General features: G+C 40.2%; 1 protein-coding gene across 1 annotated transcript in view; it reads right to left on the bottom strand.

The window, feature by feature from the left end:
• The window catches only part of cdh19 (cadherin 19, type 2), a 291,932-nt gene extending 283,323 nt beyond the window's left edge, over window positions 1–8,609 (bottom strand). Inside the window, exons 1-2 of the mRNA XM_034706572.1 lie at window positions 8,325–8,609; window positions 2,702–2,770 (exon numbers count right to left, since the gene is read on the bottom strand). The gene's annotated coding sequence lies outside the window, so the exon portion shown is untranslated. The remainder of the gene's footprint in view (window positions 1–2,701; window positions 2,771–8,324) is intronic.
• Window positions 8,610–15,609: the final 7,000 nt, after the last annotated feature.

The raw sequence follows: 15,609 nt of genomic DNA, 5'->3' as shown, positions 1-15,609 counted from the left end.
GTTTGTACTTTTAATTTGTTATCATGTATTTATTATTATCATTATTATCTATATATTTTTCTGTATTTTTGTATTTATTTATTTTTTCTTCTCTTTGTTGGTTTTGTATTAATTTGTTAACTTGTGGTGAACAAAGAAATACTGAAAAAAATGCAATAAAAAAAATTGAATCACAAAAGTTATCTAAAAATATATATTTATTTTATTTATTTATATTGTTTTGTTAGATTTATCTTCCTCTTTGTTTGTACTTTTAATTTGTTATCATGTATTTATTATTATCATTATTATCTATATATTTTTCTGTATTTTTGTATTTATTTATTTTTTCTTCTCTTTGTTGGTTTTGTATTAATTTGTTAACTTGTGGTGAACAAAGAAATACTGAAAAAAATGCACTAAAAAAAATTGAATCACAAAAGTTATCTAAAAATAGTACATTTTACCCATCATAGTAAAAAATATCGTCAAAAATAGCAGTTAAACTTGAAATAAAACCTTAAAAATAGAAAATGTAATGAGTTTGACTCCTAAGTGTCAGTGGTTAGTGCTTAGTTAATTATCAGAAGCATCAGTAACAGTAAGTTAATTCACTCAATTGTGCAAGAAACACAGACACATTCTCATATAGATAGGCTAATTTTCTGCAGACCAGCTTAATTAAGCCACATTAAATCAGCGGGCTGAAAAGTTTGGGAACCCCTGCTCTAGGTAAACAAACCACTGCACACTGCTAATAAACCAAGCTTTCAGATGCATAAAACATGTTGATCTCTAATGCCCTTAGATTTGCAGTTTTGAGCATACAAGTGTGGGATAATATATTTTCATAAACACAGGTCATCACAAACTTTAAGGGTGTAACATAGATTTATTTGGGGAGCACAATTTTAAATGTAGTTCAAATGTAACTTTCACAAGTCTTTGTGTGATCACACTTCAGAGACACGTGGACATGAGAGGTGAAACTTTATAAAGGTTGTGACTGTAAAAGAAAACTATCTCTGTCAGTGTTCATAGAGAAGAAATCCCAAATGCTATCTCCCATTTTCTCATAATGCTCACACACTAGAGTTTAGAGTTGGTCTCGTTGCCATAACAACCCCCTGCCTGATCATTGCTGAGTGCACAATAGGCTCTGCATCAATGGCGGCAAAAACATCACTCTGCAATCAGCCCGATCGCCGAACAAGCCTCTTATCAGGCTGCACGCACCGACGGAGCCTCCAGCGCAATCAGATCCACCTCCTGAATGAACAAACCGCGACTGCCACTTTTAATTTGATTGGGCAAACAGTGAATTAATGGGGGCTCGCTGGGAGCCGGACTAGTTTGAGATGGCTGAGCCCATGCAGAGTGTATTATGAATGATGCCTTTGCCCCTTTAAGGCAGTCATTAGATCACTTAATCATAAAATATTGCTCCTCGGATACCCAGCAAGTCCTGCTGTGTTAGAGCAAAATGTGCTCCCTAGTGCACTTAACAGTGGGGCATACATTTTTCACAGTATCAGACCTACTTATGGGACAATATCCCCATTTTTTAAACTCAAGTCATCCCTCATTCTTACTTTGGCTTGTACATGTACCGTAAAATCTGTAATATAACAGACTGTTTTATATACTGGTGGTCCACAACCTGAGTTTTCAGTGCAGCTGTGCAGCTCTGTTTTAGCCATGTAGAGTTTGCAATCCTGCCAGCTACTGGTACTGTAGTTGAGCACAGTACCAGTACTGTAGGGTTGTAACCATAAACTGAATAAATTATGGACGTAGTGACGTCACCCATCTGTTCCTGAGAGCTGTTTTTTTTTTTTTTTAAATATATTTTTGGGCTTTTTTGCCTTTATTGGATAGGACAGCTGAAGAGAGACAGGAAAAGTAGGGAGTAGAGAGTGTGGGAAGACATGCAGTAAATGGTCGACTGGCCGGGAGTCGAACTGGCGACCCCTGCGACGAGGACTATAGCCTCTATACGTGGGACGCTTAGACCACTAGGCCACCAGCACCCCCCTGAGAGCTGTTTTGAAGCCAATCGTCGGCAGGAGCCATGTTGGTAATGCTGAACTCAACCAAACGTAGTGTGAGGTAAAGAGGCTGGGGTTTGAGCCTCCTCGCCAACAGCTACAGTTTTCCCGCCTGTAAGTCAAGTCAGTCATCTCCTTATTTGGGCAAAACTCGTATGTTAATGTCCTCTGAACTATCATGTTAGAAAAAAATTCACCCCCTGTACAGTGTGTGCCGATAGAGAAATTAGCTACATAGAGCCAAGCCATTTTTTGAGCCAGGCTGTAAACATGTTTATTAATGCTGCAAAGATCGTCTTTTTTGAATTGGTGTCTATGTGGTTTCCGGTGTTTCTGCAGCCAGCCTCAAGTGGACGCTCAATGAATTGCAGTTTATAACACTTTTGCATGGGCTTCATATTTTGAGACCGGAGGTTGCCGCTTGTCCACAACCTGCGTTATCAGAGCACCTGTACAGCTCTGTTTTGGCCATATAGAGTTTACAATCTACCAGTAGCTAACTGGTACTGTAGTTAAGCTCAGTACCAGTACTGTAAGGGTGTAACAATCCATTGATATGGATAAGGCCAAGGATTGGTTGAACAATGATCCAATCAAACTAATGGAAAGTCTAAAAATGCAGCTACATTGTCATCTTCAAGATATGCTTTTATTTTGAAATTCCTCAAACTCACCTGTTCTCTAGCCCAGGTGCACCTGCTCTTCATCCTTAACTTCTGCACTGGTGTACAGGACGCAGCTCACTGTTTAAATAGAAACAGTGATATCAAAAGTGAAAATTATACACTGAATTTTAAAGCAATCTTTTCTCTGCTTGCTTTTGAATAATTTAAATTTAAGTATTCATTTTTCACATAAGCAGAAGTTAACTGTAACAATGTCTTGTCAGGAAGTATGAAATATCACGTCTCTTTTCCATTTCACAATTATAGCCATTGTGTAAAGTGCCACTTCTAAAAAAAAAAAAAAGAGGAAAGATTGTTGGTATGATTCAGCGTCTGTTCAAAGAATGAAAAGTGATTTCAAATGGCCTTTTTATCAAAGGACCAAACGCTCTGTCGTCCTTAAAGCTTTTACAGCTCAGAGCTCAGACTTTGTCAAAAGCTGCAGCACCTTTTAATTCAAAGCAATGATGTCGCTTAAGATTTTTCTCTCCTAGGGGAAGGAAACATCTTCTCGTCACATTGGATTCATGTAAAATATTTCTGCGACACAATGCGTGAAGAGAAGTTGGGAACATATTTCATCTGAGGTTTTTTTTTAAACTGTTAAAGAGTATCAGTTAACAACCTTCAGAAGTAGCACTTGCGAGGATGTGACGTGTAATCAGCTGTAAAACTGTGGATTCTACGGATGCAAGGATTGCTAGAATCAGGACCAAGCGGCAACCTCCGGTCTCAAACTATGAAGCCCATGTGGAAGTGTTGTAAACTGCAATTCATCGAGAATCCGCTTGAGGCTGGCTGCAGAAACACCAGAAACCACATAGACACCAATTCAAAAAAGACGATCTTTGCAGCATTAATAAACATGTTTACAGCCTGGTTCAAAAAATGGCTTGACTCTACGTAGGTAATTTCTCTATCGGCACACACTGTATGGGGGGTGAATTTTTTCTAATGCAACGGTTCAGAAGATATTAAGATTACGAGTTTTTGCCCAAATAAGGACATGACTGACTTGACTTATGGACGGGAACACATTGCTGTTGGCTAGGAGGCTCAAACCCTGCCTCTTTATGTCACACTATGCCTGGTTGATTTCCGCATTTCCAATATGGCTCCCGCCGTCAATTGGCTTCAAAGGCAGTGCTCAGGAACCGATGGGTGATGTCACTGATACTACGTCCATATTTTATACAGTCTATAATCAGGACCCACATCGATGTTTAAAAGGAAATTTAGCCGAGGTTTTTTGCATTATGCCTTTGTAATTCTGAATCGTTGTTTTTAATATTTGCTAAAAGTCATTCCTCTTTAAAGCTGGGGTTGGCAGTCTCGGAAAACTAGCATGAATTTGAATGTAGCATTTCCTCAGGACTCCGTCTAACCCCTCCCCTCCTCCCCCGGAGCTGCTCCAAAACGACGCCCCCGTTCACATGTACGAGCGCCGCTGACTTGCGACCAAATGATGGTGACTGATTCAAAAGCGGTCCTCACCAAAACATTATCATAGTGAAAGTTAAAAACACAAACAAACATGGCTGCTGTTAGTACTCACAACTGTCATTCTAGCATTATCCAGTTGTACTGGTGACACGATATCAGGAGAAAAGTTATAACACATATAAAACTGTAACAGCTCTACTGTTTGTTAAACGTGTACAGTGTAGATGCTCTTAATTCCTACAGTCTTGACGGTCAGTGAAGGCATCAGGAGAGGTGTAGAGTGTGCGAGTGGGAGAGAGGAGAGGAGAAGTTTTTCATTCATTCAAACATTGATTGTTGTTTTGTTGGTTGGTGTGATCACGGCAGACAGTGACCGGTTATTAAAACTAAACGTGTTCACGAATCGGCTCGTCATCCCTACAGCGTCTGGACGGACGCTACAACACATATACATTTTCTGTAGGACTTACTAAATGTCATTAATTCTTCTGCTTGTCCGAGCCCCGTGGTGAGAGCTTTTTAGACTCTAATCCGGACTACAGTCCTGAGCAAAGCCCCTCATCGGGTCAGAGGGGACAGGCCCGAGGTCAAGCGAGAGGGGCAGCCAGTAGACGCAGGGGAAGCAGCGGCAGGAGACGGGGACTCGGAGTGCACGCCGGGGAAATGTACGCTCTGCAGGAGGCGGGCAGAACGGCAAGACGGGATTTGAATGGTTTAAAATTTTGGCACCCAAAAAAGGCTGATTGGTTGGTGTTTTCCCAGGTTTACTCTGGCTGTAGATAGCAGCTTTTCTTCGCTCTTTTTTAGGAACACATTATGTATTGATTGCCATCAGGACATAAAGATCATTTTAACCAGTATAACAAAAAGTGTATCTAAATCTGATTACCAACCCCAGCTTTAAATGCTAACTACAGTTGTGCTCATAAGTTTACATACCCTGGCAGAATTTGTGATTTTTTTTGGGCCATTTTTCAGAGAATATGAATGATAAGAGAAAAACTTTTTTTTCACTCATGTTAGTGGTTAGGTGAAGCAACATTTTTATCGAACAACTGTGTTTACTCTTTTTATATCATAATGGCAACAGAAACTAGGCAAGAAACCATAAATTCTGCCAGGGTATGTAAACTTATGAGCACAACTGTATGTCTTCAAATCTACGTGTCACTGATCTTTTTCAGAGACGGTGTAACCGTGTTACACTGCCACATTGCCGACATTTTCCTCTCTTAAATTGGTGCCATAAAAATGAAGATAAAATGCAATAAATACAGATAGCCTAAATGGCATGGCACATTATTTGCAGATGAGCCAATGACAGTGCCCATATTGGCTGACACTGATATTTAACAACACATCAGTGTCGAATTCACCTCTTGACTGTAAGTAGAATCTTGTTCAGGCTACATATTTCTGTCCCAGCCCAACCCTGCATCCCAGACAGAGGAACTGATGTATTTCAAACCCAGGTTAGTCTTTCACCCACATTATTTGTACACACTTATATTTTCCACTTACTGGTGACACCTTGTTCTATTCTGCTAATTGTTGAGACTTCCTCCTCCTTCCTGTTGTGATGCTTCTCTGCTTCTACAGTTTAATTCAAATTCTCTGAATCTTAATTAAAACTTCTTCAGCCTTCCCTCTTGTGAGAGACGCTTTGACATTCGGCTGCATATTCATCACGCAGTGTATGGAGGTTGATTGATCGTATCAAAGAGACTTCCTGACTGTGCACTCCTCTCCAGAACTTCCTGATTGCTAATACAGCTTGGAGAGTCATGCAAAGAAATGCTGGTACACTGTTGAGTTTGTCTTTGTTGCCATGCAGCTGCTCGCAGAACATTTCCTGCTCAGATGCTTTATTTTAGTACTTTAGTTGATTCTAGCCCCGAGGAAATATTACTGTTCAACTTAAATGTCAAAGTAATCATTGATAGAGAGAGACGTTTTATTTTTATGTCACATTGACTGAGAAGCTGCTTCAGGCTGTATTACAAAATAACAGTATACTTGTCATAGCGGCGTAAATCATGCAGCGACACACTGATGAGATCATCACATCATTTACAATTTAAATTTGCAGTTTTTCTGTTTATCAAAATGACTTAAATATGACACATTTGATCATTTCTCAAAGCTTTTAGAGGTGACAAATTAAGACTGAAGTGAAACATTTCAATTTGTCCCCAAAACATCATACATTTACCCTCCGACGTCTCTTTTCTTGTTGTTCATTGTCAATATAAAACATGCTTCAAGCATAAGGAGGGAATAAAAACTATTTATAAAGCAGCTTTGGTTGAATGTCTCCTCCATTTGTATCAGTGTTAACAAGGGGTGCGGATCATCAGTTTTTATTGATACTGATACCATTATTGAGACTCCTTAATGATCCGAGGCTTTATGGACTCCCCTCTTGCTTTTTTCAGTGATTTGGGATATAAATTGTATTCTAATCATAGACTGTATAAATAATGGAAGTAGTATCCGTGACGTCCCCCTGAAGCGCTGTTTTGATGCCAGTCATCGGCGGGAGCCATATTGGAAATGCTGAAGTCAACATAACTGTTGTCGAGCCATTGTGACGTAAAGAGGCGGGCTTTGAGACTCCTAGCCAACAGCTACAGTGTTCCCGCCTGTCAATCAAGTCAGCTGTGCCTCTCATGATGGAAAACCTGTAATCTTAATATATTTGAAATTGCTGCGCTATGCAATAAATTCACCCCTCGTACAGTGTGTGCCGATCGAGAAATGAGCTATCCAGACTACACTCGTCTTTTGTACCAGGCTGTAAACATGTTTATTTCTGCTGTAAAGATCAGCTTTTTGGAATTTGTGTGTATGTGGTTTCAGGTACTTCCGGAGCCAGCCTTAATCGGACAATTGATGAACTGCAGTTTTTAACACTTCTGCATTGGCTTCAATTCTCGCGGCTTGAGGTTGCTGCTTGATTTTAATTGAAATATTCAATTTCAAAATTCTCTGCATTACTGATGAATCAAAAGCTGATCAGAGCTATTGTCATTAGTTCCAACGTAAATATCTACCACAAAACTTCAATTAGTAATCCAGGCTTTAAAGCTAGGGTTGGTTGTCAGGACTCCGTCTAACCCCTCCCTCCCTCCCCTCAGAGCTCCTCCAAAATGACGCCCCCACTCACATGCACGAGTGTGGCTGATTCGCGACCATATGACCTGTCATCAGCGCATTGTTTGTGTTTTGCACTATGTCAACTCATGTCTCACTCAGTGATAAGAAAACACCAAAACATTATCATAGCGAAAGTAAAAAACAAAAACAAACATGAGATGTACGCGCAGGAGGCGGGCAGAACGGCAGGACAGGATTTAATTGGTTTCATAATTTGGCTCCTGCTGGCAGGGATTGGTTGGTGTTTTCACAGGTTTACTCCGGCTGTAGATAATAATAATAATAATAATGCATTTTATTTATAGGTGCCTTTCTTGGCACTCAAGGTCACCTAACAACATTAAAAAAAAAACAGAGTTTAAATAACGAACAGTGAATAAAATACAATTTAAAAAGTTTTAAGTGAATGGACAGTGGAGTTGGGGTCAGATGGAGTAAGCCAGTCTAAACAGATGAGTTTTGAGTTTGGATTTAAAATGTGGGAGTGAGTCAGTATTACAGAGGTGAGGTGGGAGAGAGTTCCAGAGCTGGGGAGCAGAGCGGCTGAAGGCTCTGCTCCCCATGGTAACAAGGTGAGCAGGGGGGGCAGTGAGGTGGATGGAGGAGGAGGATCTGAGGGTGCGGACGTGTGTGGCAGTATGGAGGAGGTCAGAGAGATATGGAGGGGCGAGGTTGTGTATGGATTTAAAGGTGATGAGAAGTATAAGTAGTTGATCTGGTCTGTGATGGGGAGCCAGTGGAGCTGTTGCAGATAGATAGTGGCTTTTTGTCACTCTTTTTAAAGAAGACATTATCTATTAATTGCCATCAGGACATAAAGATCATTTTAACCAGTATAACAAAAAGTGTATCTAAATCTGACTACCAACGCCAGCTTTAATCTGTAAACCCACCTTGCCTTTATTGGGACAGGTGTCAATAGGTCTTTTAATTATTTTTGATTAAAACTTTTTCTCTGTGAAAATGTCTTCCTGTTCTCATTTCAGCCTTCAGTTTCATTTTTAGAGCCAACATAAGCCATGAAGTCACTCACCGGTGGACAAAGGTCTTCATCTTCTGATCTTATTAACCTGTAGCAGCCTGGAGTGCCGGCCATGCCCGCACGCTGTGGATTTACTTCCGCTCCAGCTGATCGTTAACCCTTCACCTCCCGTCGCTCAGTGGTCGGTCTTTCACCCTCCTTCTCGGACGTAAGGTAAAGTTCCACATAGTTTCCTCTTATTCCCTCAAAATCAATAAAACAACATCCTACTGCTGCTTTTTGTTGCACTACCTCCACAGCCTCAAGACATTCAGGTCACCTGTTTTCTCCATGCTGCTTTAGTGAACGGTAGTTGAGAGATGTGGCGTTTAGTGTCAATATAAAAAATCAGACGCTTCATTGACAGACTGAGAGAAACACTGTTTATGTATACAGGCTTCTAATTGAGACCAACTTTTATTTATCAAAAGCACAGCCACGCCCGGCTACTTAAAGGGGCCCTGCCTCTAATTAGGACAGACTTTATGGAAGTTTATAGCATTTTATAGTTGAAGAAACATCAAATTATATAATTTTGTGCCAAAACTGAAATTCTCCTCTTTTTTTTTTATAGTACAGCTCTCAAACTTTTTTGGCTTGTGTACCCCCTTTCAAAAACAATTTCAGCCAAGCACCCCCTTGTATGGCCGAGTAAATTTTTCAGGAAATAATATTGGAAAATAACATAAATAAATGTATATATATGGTTTTACAGTATCATATAACATTGGAATGAAAGATGACACAAATTCTATACTTTTGTAGTGCAATATTTTTCAGAAATAAATAAAGATTGAGGCAGCCAGTACCTTTGATTGCCCAAGGAGCACACTGATTTATTTCTGTCAAACAAGAAGCAATTCAACCACCTGTCCATTGTTATCCTCCTGGCCACGCTTTTATTAGCATGTGGTTGTGTAAATAATATATTTTATGAATGAATATGCTGAATTTCTTTTTACATTTGTCACGTACCCCTTGCAGTACTCCCACATACCCCTAGGGGTACACATAGCCCCATTTGAGAATCACTGCCATAGACTGTAGATTAATGGACGCAGTATCCGTGACATCACCCATCTGTTTCTGAAGCCCCGTTTTGAAGCCAATTGTCACAGTGAGCCATATTGGAAATGCTGAAGTCAACATGACTTCTGTCAAGCTAGGTAAAGAGGCAGGCTTTGGGCCTCCTAGCCAACAGCTAGTGTTCCCACCTGTCAATCAAGTCAGCTGTGCCTCTCATTAAAGGAAACTTGTAATCTTAATATCTTTGAATTTGCAGCCTTATGAAAAAATTCAACCCCGTACAGTGTGTGCCGATCAAGAAATGAGCTATCCAGACTACACTCGTTTTTTGTACCAGGCTGTAAACATGTTTGTTTCTAATGTAGAGATCAGCTTTTTTAAATAGGTGTGTATGTGGTTTCCGGTACTTCCGGAGCCAGCTTCAAGCAGACACACGAGAAACTGCGCATTGGCTTCAATTCTTGCGGCCAGAGATTGCGTCTTGTTCTGTTCACATACATGACATTTTATTTAACTTTGCCTTATAGTCACTTTACTGACCCAACCTTGAAGGCATCATGATGTAACCTTAAGTCAAAAATCTGCTGGGCTGACTTTATGTTGCCAGTTTCAACAAATACTGACCCATAAAAATGTAGGTCACTTGGATCTTTCTGATATTTGATCTTATCATATCCTGAAACTTTAAGTAAAAAAAAAAAATTTAAGTAATGAAGTGTCCCAAAATCTCCCCCCTGCCTGCCTTTGACTTGGTCTACTTTTCATGAGTTGTGAAATCACATCAACTATAGAGTATGGGGGTCATGTAATGTCACCGCTTGAACAAGAAATCCTGTTTCATGCAAAATCCTGTGTTTATGTTTAAATCTACCATGCAAGCTGATTTATAACAAGGCATTTTGCAGAATTAATGCGGTGACGCTATTTTTGGGTGAAAGCAGGTGAATGAATCAGCAGGCTCCAGCTTGGCAGGCGTCCAGCATGTTGGGATTAATTGCTGCAGTGTGGGTGAATAAGCACCTGCAGGTTACTCCGTCTACAGCTTTAGCACGCACCTGTTTATGCAACTATTCACTTTCAGGCCCAAAATAACAGACCTGCTTTAATGTGTGCTACTTTAATGAGATATTTAGTTGACTTTGTTCTCCATTATGTTTACTTTTATCAGCTTTATTACAGCAGAATAAATTCTATGTAGGACTACGGGACAAAAATGTAATACAGGTAGCTTCTGCTTTCTTTTTGTGGAGTATGGAGTCCAAGCTACGAGATGGTAATGCTACAAACAACAATTCTCCCCCTGAAATGCAGCCATCCTTCAACCAGGCTCTCATGCAGGATAAGGCCACCTCCACAGATATGTCCATGACAAGCTCTGACAGATCAATCAAAGAGAAAAATGTCTACAACCAGAAGGATAAATAAACATGGAAAAGAGAAATTCTATTTTCTTTCTGCTGACTGTCTGCCTTTAAGAGTCGTAATAGGCATTCGCCAAAAATGTTCAGATGCCCACATGTGACGACTCCCTCGCCCCATGCACTTTTGGTGGTCCAAACACGCAGGCACAGCAACCGTAACCTTAAGCAAAAGTAACAATCACCGAGGTCCTTCTCACCAAAATTGCACTGCACGCTGTTTGATTGTTACTACTCGCCCACTTCCGTGCTCCTCCTTCCAGATAGTTCACAGGGCGACACCGAAACACCCAACGGGAACTAGTAGGAAAATAACCTGGGTGTAGTGCATGAAAATGCCACTTACGCAGCACAAACCCCCAACATCCTCTGTTCAATGTCCTAAAAAAAAGAGCAGTGAGTCCCTCTGGAGATGTTTGGAGATGTGTTCTTGGGATAAATGGAAGTCAGAGCTGGAGGGGGGTAAATTACAAGCTGTAATGCAGAGGGAAACAGGAGGAAAGGCTTTTCTCTCACCTTCAGTGAGCCAGCAGACATTACAACAGCTGACATATTGTAGCAGATTTTTTGCTTCAGGCTGATCACTTTTGCTGTAGTTAAACACATCAAGTACCACATATAAAAATAAGAAGTGAGGAAATAAAAAGATAAGTAGTTGTTCCTCCCTTCCCTCCCACAAGTCCATCAGGAGTGTTTTCTTTCCTTGCCAATGCCAACAGCAGGGAAAACATACTCATACGAATCTGTTCCTATTGAAAACCCATCCAGAAAACGTGGTTAACACTGTGCTATGTTCATGTTTTCTTTAAGTATAGGCAAGTGAAATACATTAGTGATGAAAGTAAGTGATTATATCAGTAAGAAGTTTGACAGATGTGCAAGAGTGATGCATATAAGTGACGGACTAGGGTAAGTGATGAACAGAAGTACCACACGGAAGCGTCAGATAGTGGCATACTGAAATGGCATATGTAAATGGCATTAAATGTCATGCTTGTGTCAAGAATATTATTCCTTTTTTAGCCAAGAGTGAAGTATGTAAGTGATGTACGCAATTAGCATATACAACTGACGTGTCAATGATGTACGTAAGTGACCAACAAGGGATATATATGAGAAATACTAAGGGATATCCATAACGGACACACTTACTTAAATGACTTATATGTCATGTAACTGAGGCCCATTATGTGACAAACAAGTGGCATTCTTAAGTGTCATACACTAGTGATGCACTTAAAGCTGGGGTTGGTAGTCAGATTTAGATACACTTTTTGTCATACTGGTTTAAAATGATCTTTATGTCCTGATGGCAATCAATACATGATGTGTTCCTAAAAAAGAGTGAAAAAAACTGCTATCTACAGCCGGAGTAAACCTGGGAAAACACCAAAAAATCACCGTTTTTTGGCTCCCCAAATTTTAAACCAATCAAATCCCGTCCAGCCGTTCTGCCCTGCACGTACATCTCCCCAGCGTGCACTCCTCCGAGTCCCCGTCTCCTGCCTCTACTTCCCCTGACTCTATTTACTGCCCCTCTCGCTCGTCCTCGGGCCTGTCCCCTCTGACCTGATGAGGTGCTTTGCTCAGGACTGTAGTCCGGATCAGAGTCTAAAAAGCTCTCACCAACAAGCAGAATAATTAATGACGTTCAGTAAGTCCTACAGAAAATATATATTTATTGTAGCGTCCGTTTGGACGCTGTAGTGATGACGAGCCGATTCGTGAACACGTTGAGCTTTAATAACCGGTCACTGTCAGCCGTGATCACGCCAACCAACAAAACAACAATCAAAGTTTGAATGAATGAAAAACTTCTCCTCTCCTCGCTCCAGCTCACACACTCTACACCTCTCCTGATGCCTTCACTGACCGTCAACACTGTAGGAATTAAGAGCATCTACACTGAACACGTTTAACAAACAGTAGAGCTGTTACAGTTTTATATGTGCTATTACCTTTTTTCCTGATATCGTGTCACCAGTACAACTGGATAATGCTAGCATGATAGTTGTGAGTGCTAACAGCAGCCATGTTTGTTTGTGTTTTTAACTTTCACTATGATAATGTTTTGGTGAGGACCAGTTTTGAATCAGTCACGATCATATGATCTAGAATCAGCGGCGCTCGTGCATGTGAGCGGGGGGGCGTCGTTTTGGAGGAGCTCCGAGGGAGGAGGGGAGGGGTTCGACGGAGTCATGAGGAAAAGCTACATTCAAATTCATGCTGGTTTACCGAGACTACCAACCCTAGCTTTAAGGGTCATATAGAATTGCTTGTTTTCAGTGGTGGATAGTAACAGAGTAAATTTACCTGAGTACTGTACTTAAGTAAATTTTTTGAGTATCTGTACTTTACTTTAGGGAAACTTATTACTTTTACTCCACTACATTTCAATCAATGCTCTAGATACTCACTACTTAAGCTTTGCAGTCAGCTCATGAATTTCCTTCTATTTTCTGAAATCTGACCCCTAAGACAGTAACATGTGTTTGTGTAGTTCTGTTTGTCTCAGTGGTTTAGTCATACCTGTCAGCCTGTGTTAGAGGTTTTTGAAATGAAGAATGATACTTATCATTTGAAATGTTCTCCCTGTTTCCCACTCTGCTACAAACATTCACTGTCCAACCTGAGAAATCGTGTTGAGCTACGTGATGTTTGTTTCATTCCAGATGAACATTTCAAACTAAGTTGTCTGTGCTTGGAGTAACTTAGTTTCTGTTTTTCTTCCATGGTACAGTTTTTAGAGTTTTCAAGTAATGGTTTCTAAATAAACATAATGTAACAGAATGTGCTCCTATGTATTCTTGACTGCCATCATGCTTTGTGAAAATATAAAGATTTAGATTTTTTCAATACTTAAGTATTTTTAAAAGGAAGTACTTCAGGACTTTAACTCGAGTAATAATTTGACTGAACAACTTTCACTTGTATTGGAGTAATATTTGACCTGGAGTATCTATACTTTGACTTAAGTAATGAAGGTGAGTACTTCGTCCACCACTGCTAGTTTTAAGTAAAGGACACAAGTGACCTCATTCAGCAAACTTTCCTACATTGGTTTCTTGTTTCATTAGACTGAGATTCCAGTTCTGTGGGTGAAAGTCTTGTGATAGTTTGATTGATCCATCGACCTACAGTACCAACCGCCACAAATAGACCTACCTTTTCTGTTACACATCACCTCTTGTGTGCTTTTCCTCCCTTCATGACTACAGCATTTAAATTGAAACACCTAGCTGTGGATGTATTTTGTTGGATAATTTTGACTTTCTTTGAGATACATTTCTGTACAATGCTTATACGAAATAAATAGTACATTTTGTCTTTGACAAATCCTTTTTTGTGGTACATGTATTACAGGTTAGGAAGCATAAAGAGAGGTTCCTACTCCCTTGCCTTCCAATTCAGCTCTAGCTCTGCCGTCGCTGTTTCAATCCTGTGTAATCCTTGCACTGGGTCACTCACTGAAGGCCACTCAATCACTCCTTCACTTGCCGTGTTCTCCATGACAAATAGATGTGTTCCTGCCAAGCTCTGCTAGAACAAATGAATGTTTTTTTCCCCCCACTGCCTACCATCTTGTTTTTTTATTTTCTATTTTGCTGAATGAGGCAAAACACCTTGCTGTTTGTCACTTTGGAAGTCTACTGTATACCTCACTCCTCTGGCGATAGGTATATTTCAGGAAGACAGATTGAGACATCAGTTGCCTATTCTCTACTTGCTGCACTACAAATAACCCTCTGGTGTCTGTACATAGCCTACTCTGAGCACTTCGGAACCCCACCTAAACACTGTTCCAGACAATTTTCTGAAAAGGACTCGTGAATGTTCATAAAAACATTTTGTGAGACTTCATTTAATAGTTAATGGATGCAATTTTTAGATGTGTTGTGTCTATTCAAAAAGTTTCAGGGCTAAGATTTTGGAAACAACTTTTTTATTAGGGGTGTAACGATTTATCTACTACATCGATCCGACTACATCGATCTTTGCTCGGCAAATTGGCCTTCCGGACAGCATATATCGATCTAACATCGTTTTAAAAAGTAATAAATCCATTGTATCGATACTAGGAAATAAGGCATTGGATTTAAACACGGCAGACTTTATATGGATGTGGGTTTTTTTGCACTTTTAATGATAAAGATGTTAAAGGTGACATATCACGCTTTTTTCATCAATATATATTGGTCTAAGAGGTCCCCAAAACATGTCTTTAAAGTTTATGCTCAAAAAAACACTTTGAAATCAGATTTTGGCATGCCTGAAAAGCCCTCTTTTTCAGCCCTGCTCAGAACAGGCTGTTTTCCCTCTGACCACGCCCCCTCAGGAAGTGGATGTACCCTTGGCTCTCCAGCACGTTGATCTAATGTTTACATGTTGGCTGAATATACACGGCTGCTAACAGACCCGCGTTACTTCAACCCTCTGAATCTGATCCAGAATCTGATCCTGACGAAGAGGCGCCTGCAGCAGGACCTTTCTGAACGATTGGTCACAGATTTAGTGTTTCTTGTTGTTTTATTAATCAGTATGTCGACGTGTGTCTTGGTTCACAGCTACAGCTACAACATGTAGCTATGTGGCTATGCTAACTAGTGCTAGCACTTATCCATGATATGTAAAAATCATCCACTAGGTCTTCAAATCTGCAGACGTGGGGAGTAAAACCGACCTCTGCCAGAAAGGCAGCAGGACCTTTCTGAACGATTGGTCACAGATTCTGTTACTTGTTGTTTTATTTGTTAGTATGTAGACGTGTGTCTTAGTACACAGCTACAGCTACAGCTACAGCTACAGCTACAGAAAATAAAAATCATCCACTAGATCTTCAAATCTGCAGACGT

This window comes from Notolabrus celidotus, chromosome 17 (genome assembly GCF_009762535.1).
Source record: "Notolabrus celidotus isolate fNotCel1 chromosome 17, fNotCel1.pri, whole genome shotgun sequence".
In the NCBI taxonomy this organism is placed as follows: domain Eukaryota; kingdom Metazoa; phylum Chordata; class Actinopteri; order Labriformes; family Labridae; genus Notolabrus; species Notolabrus celidotus.
The sequence above is the reverse complement of the archived record's forward strand: the minus strand, read 5'-3'. Positions and strand labels throughout refer to the sequence as shown.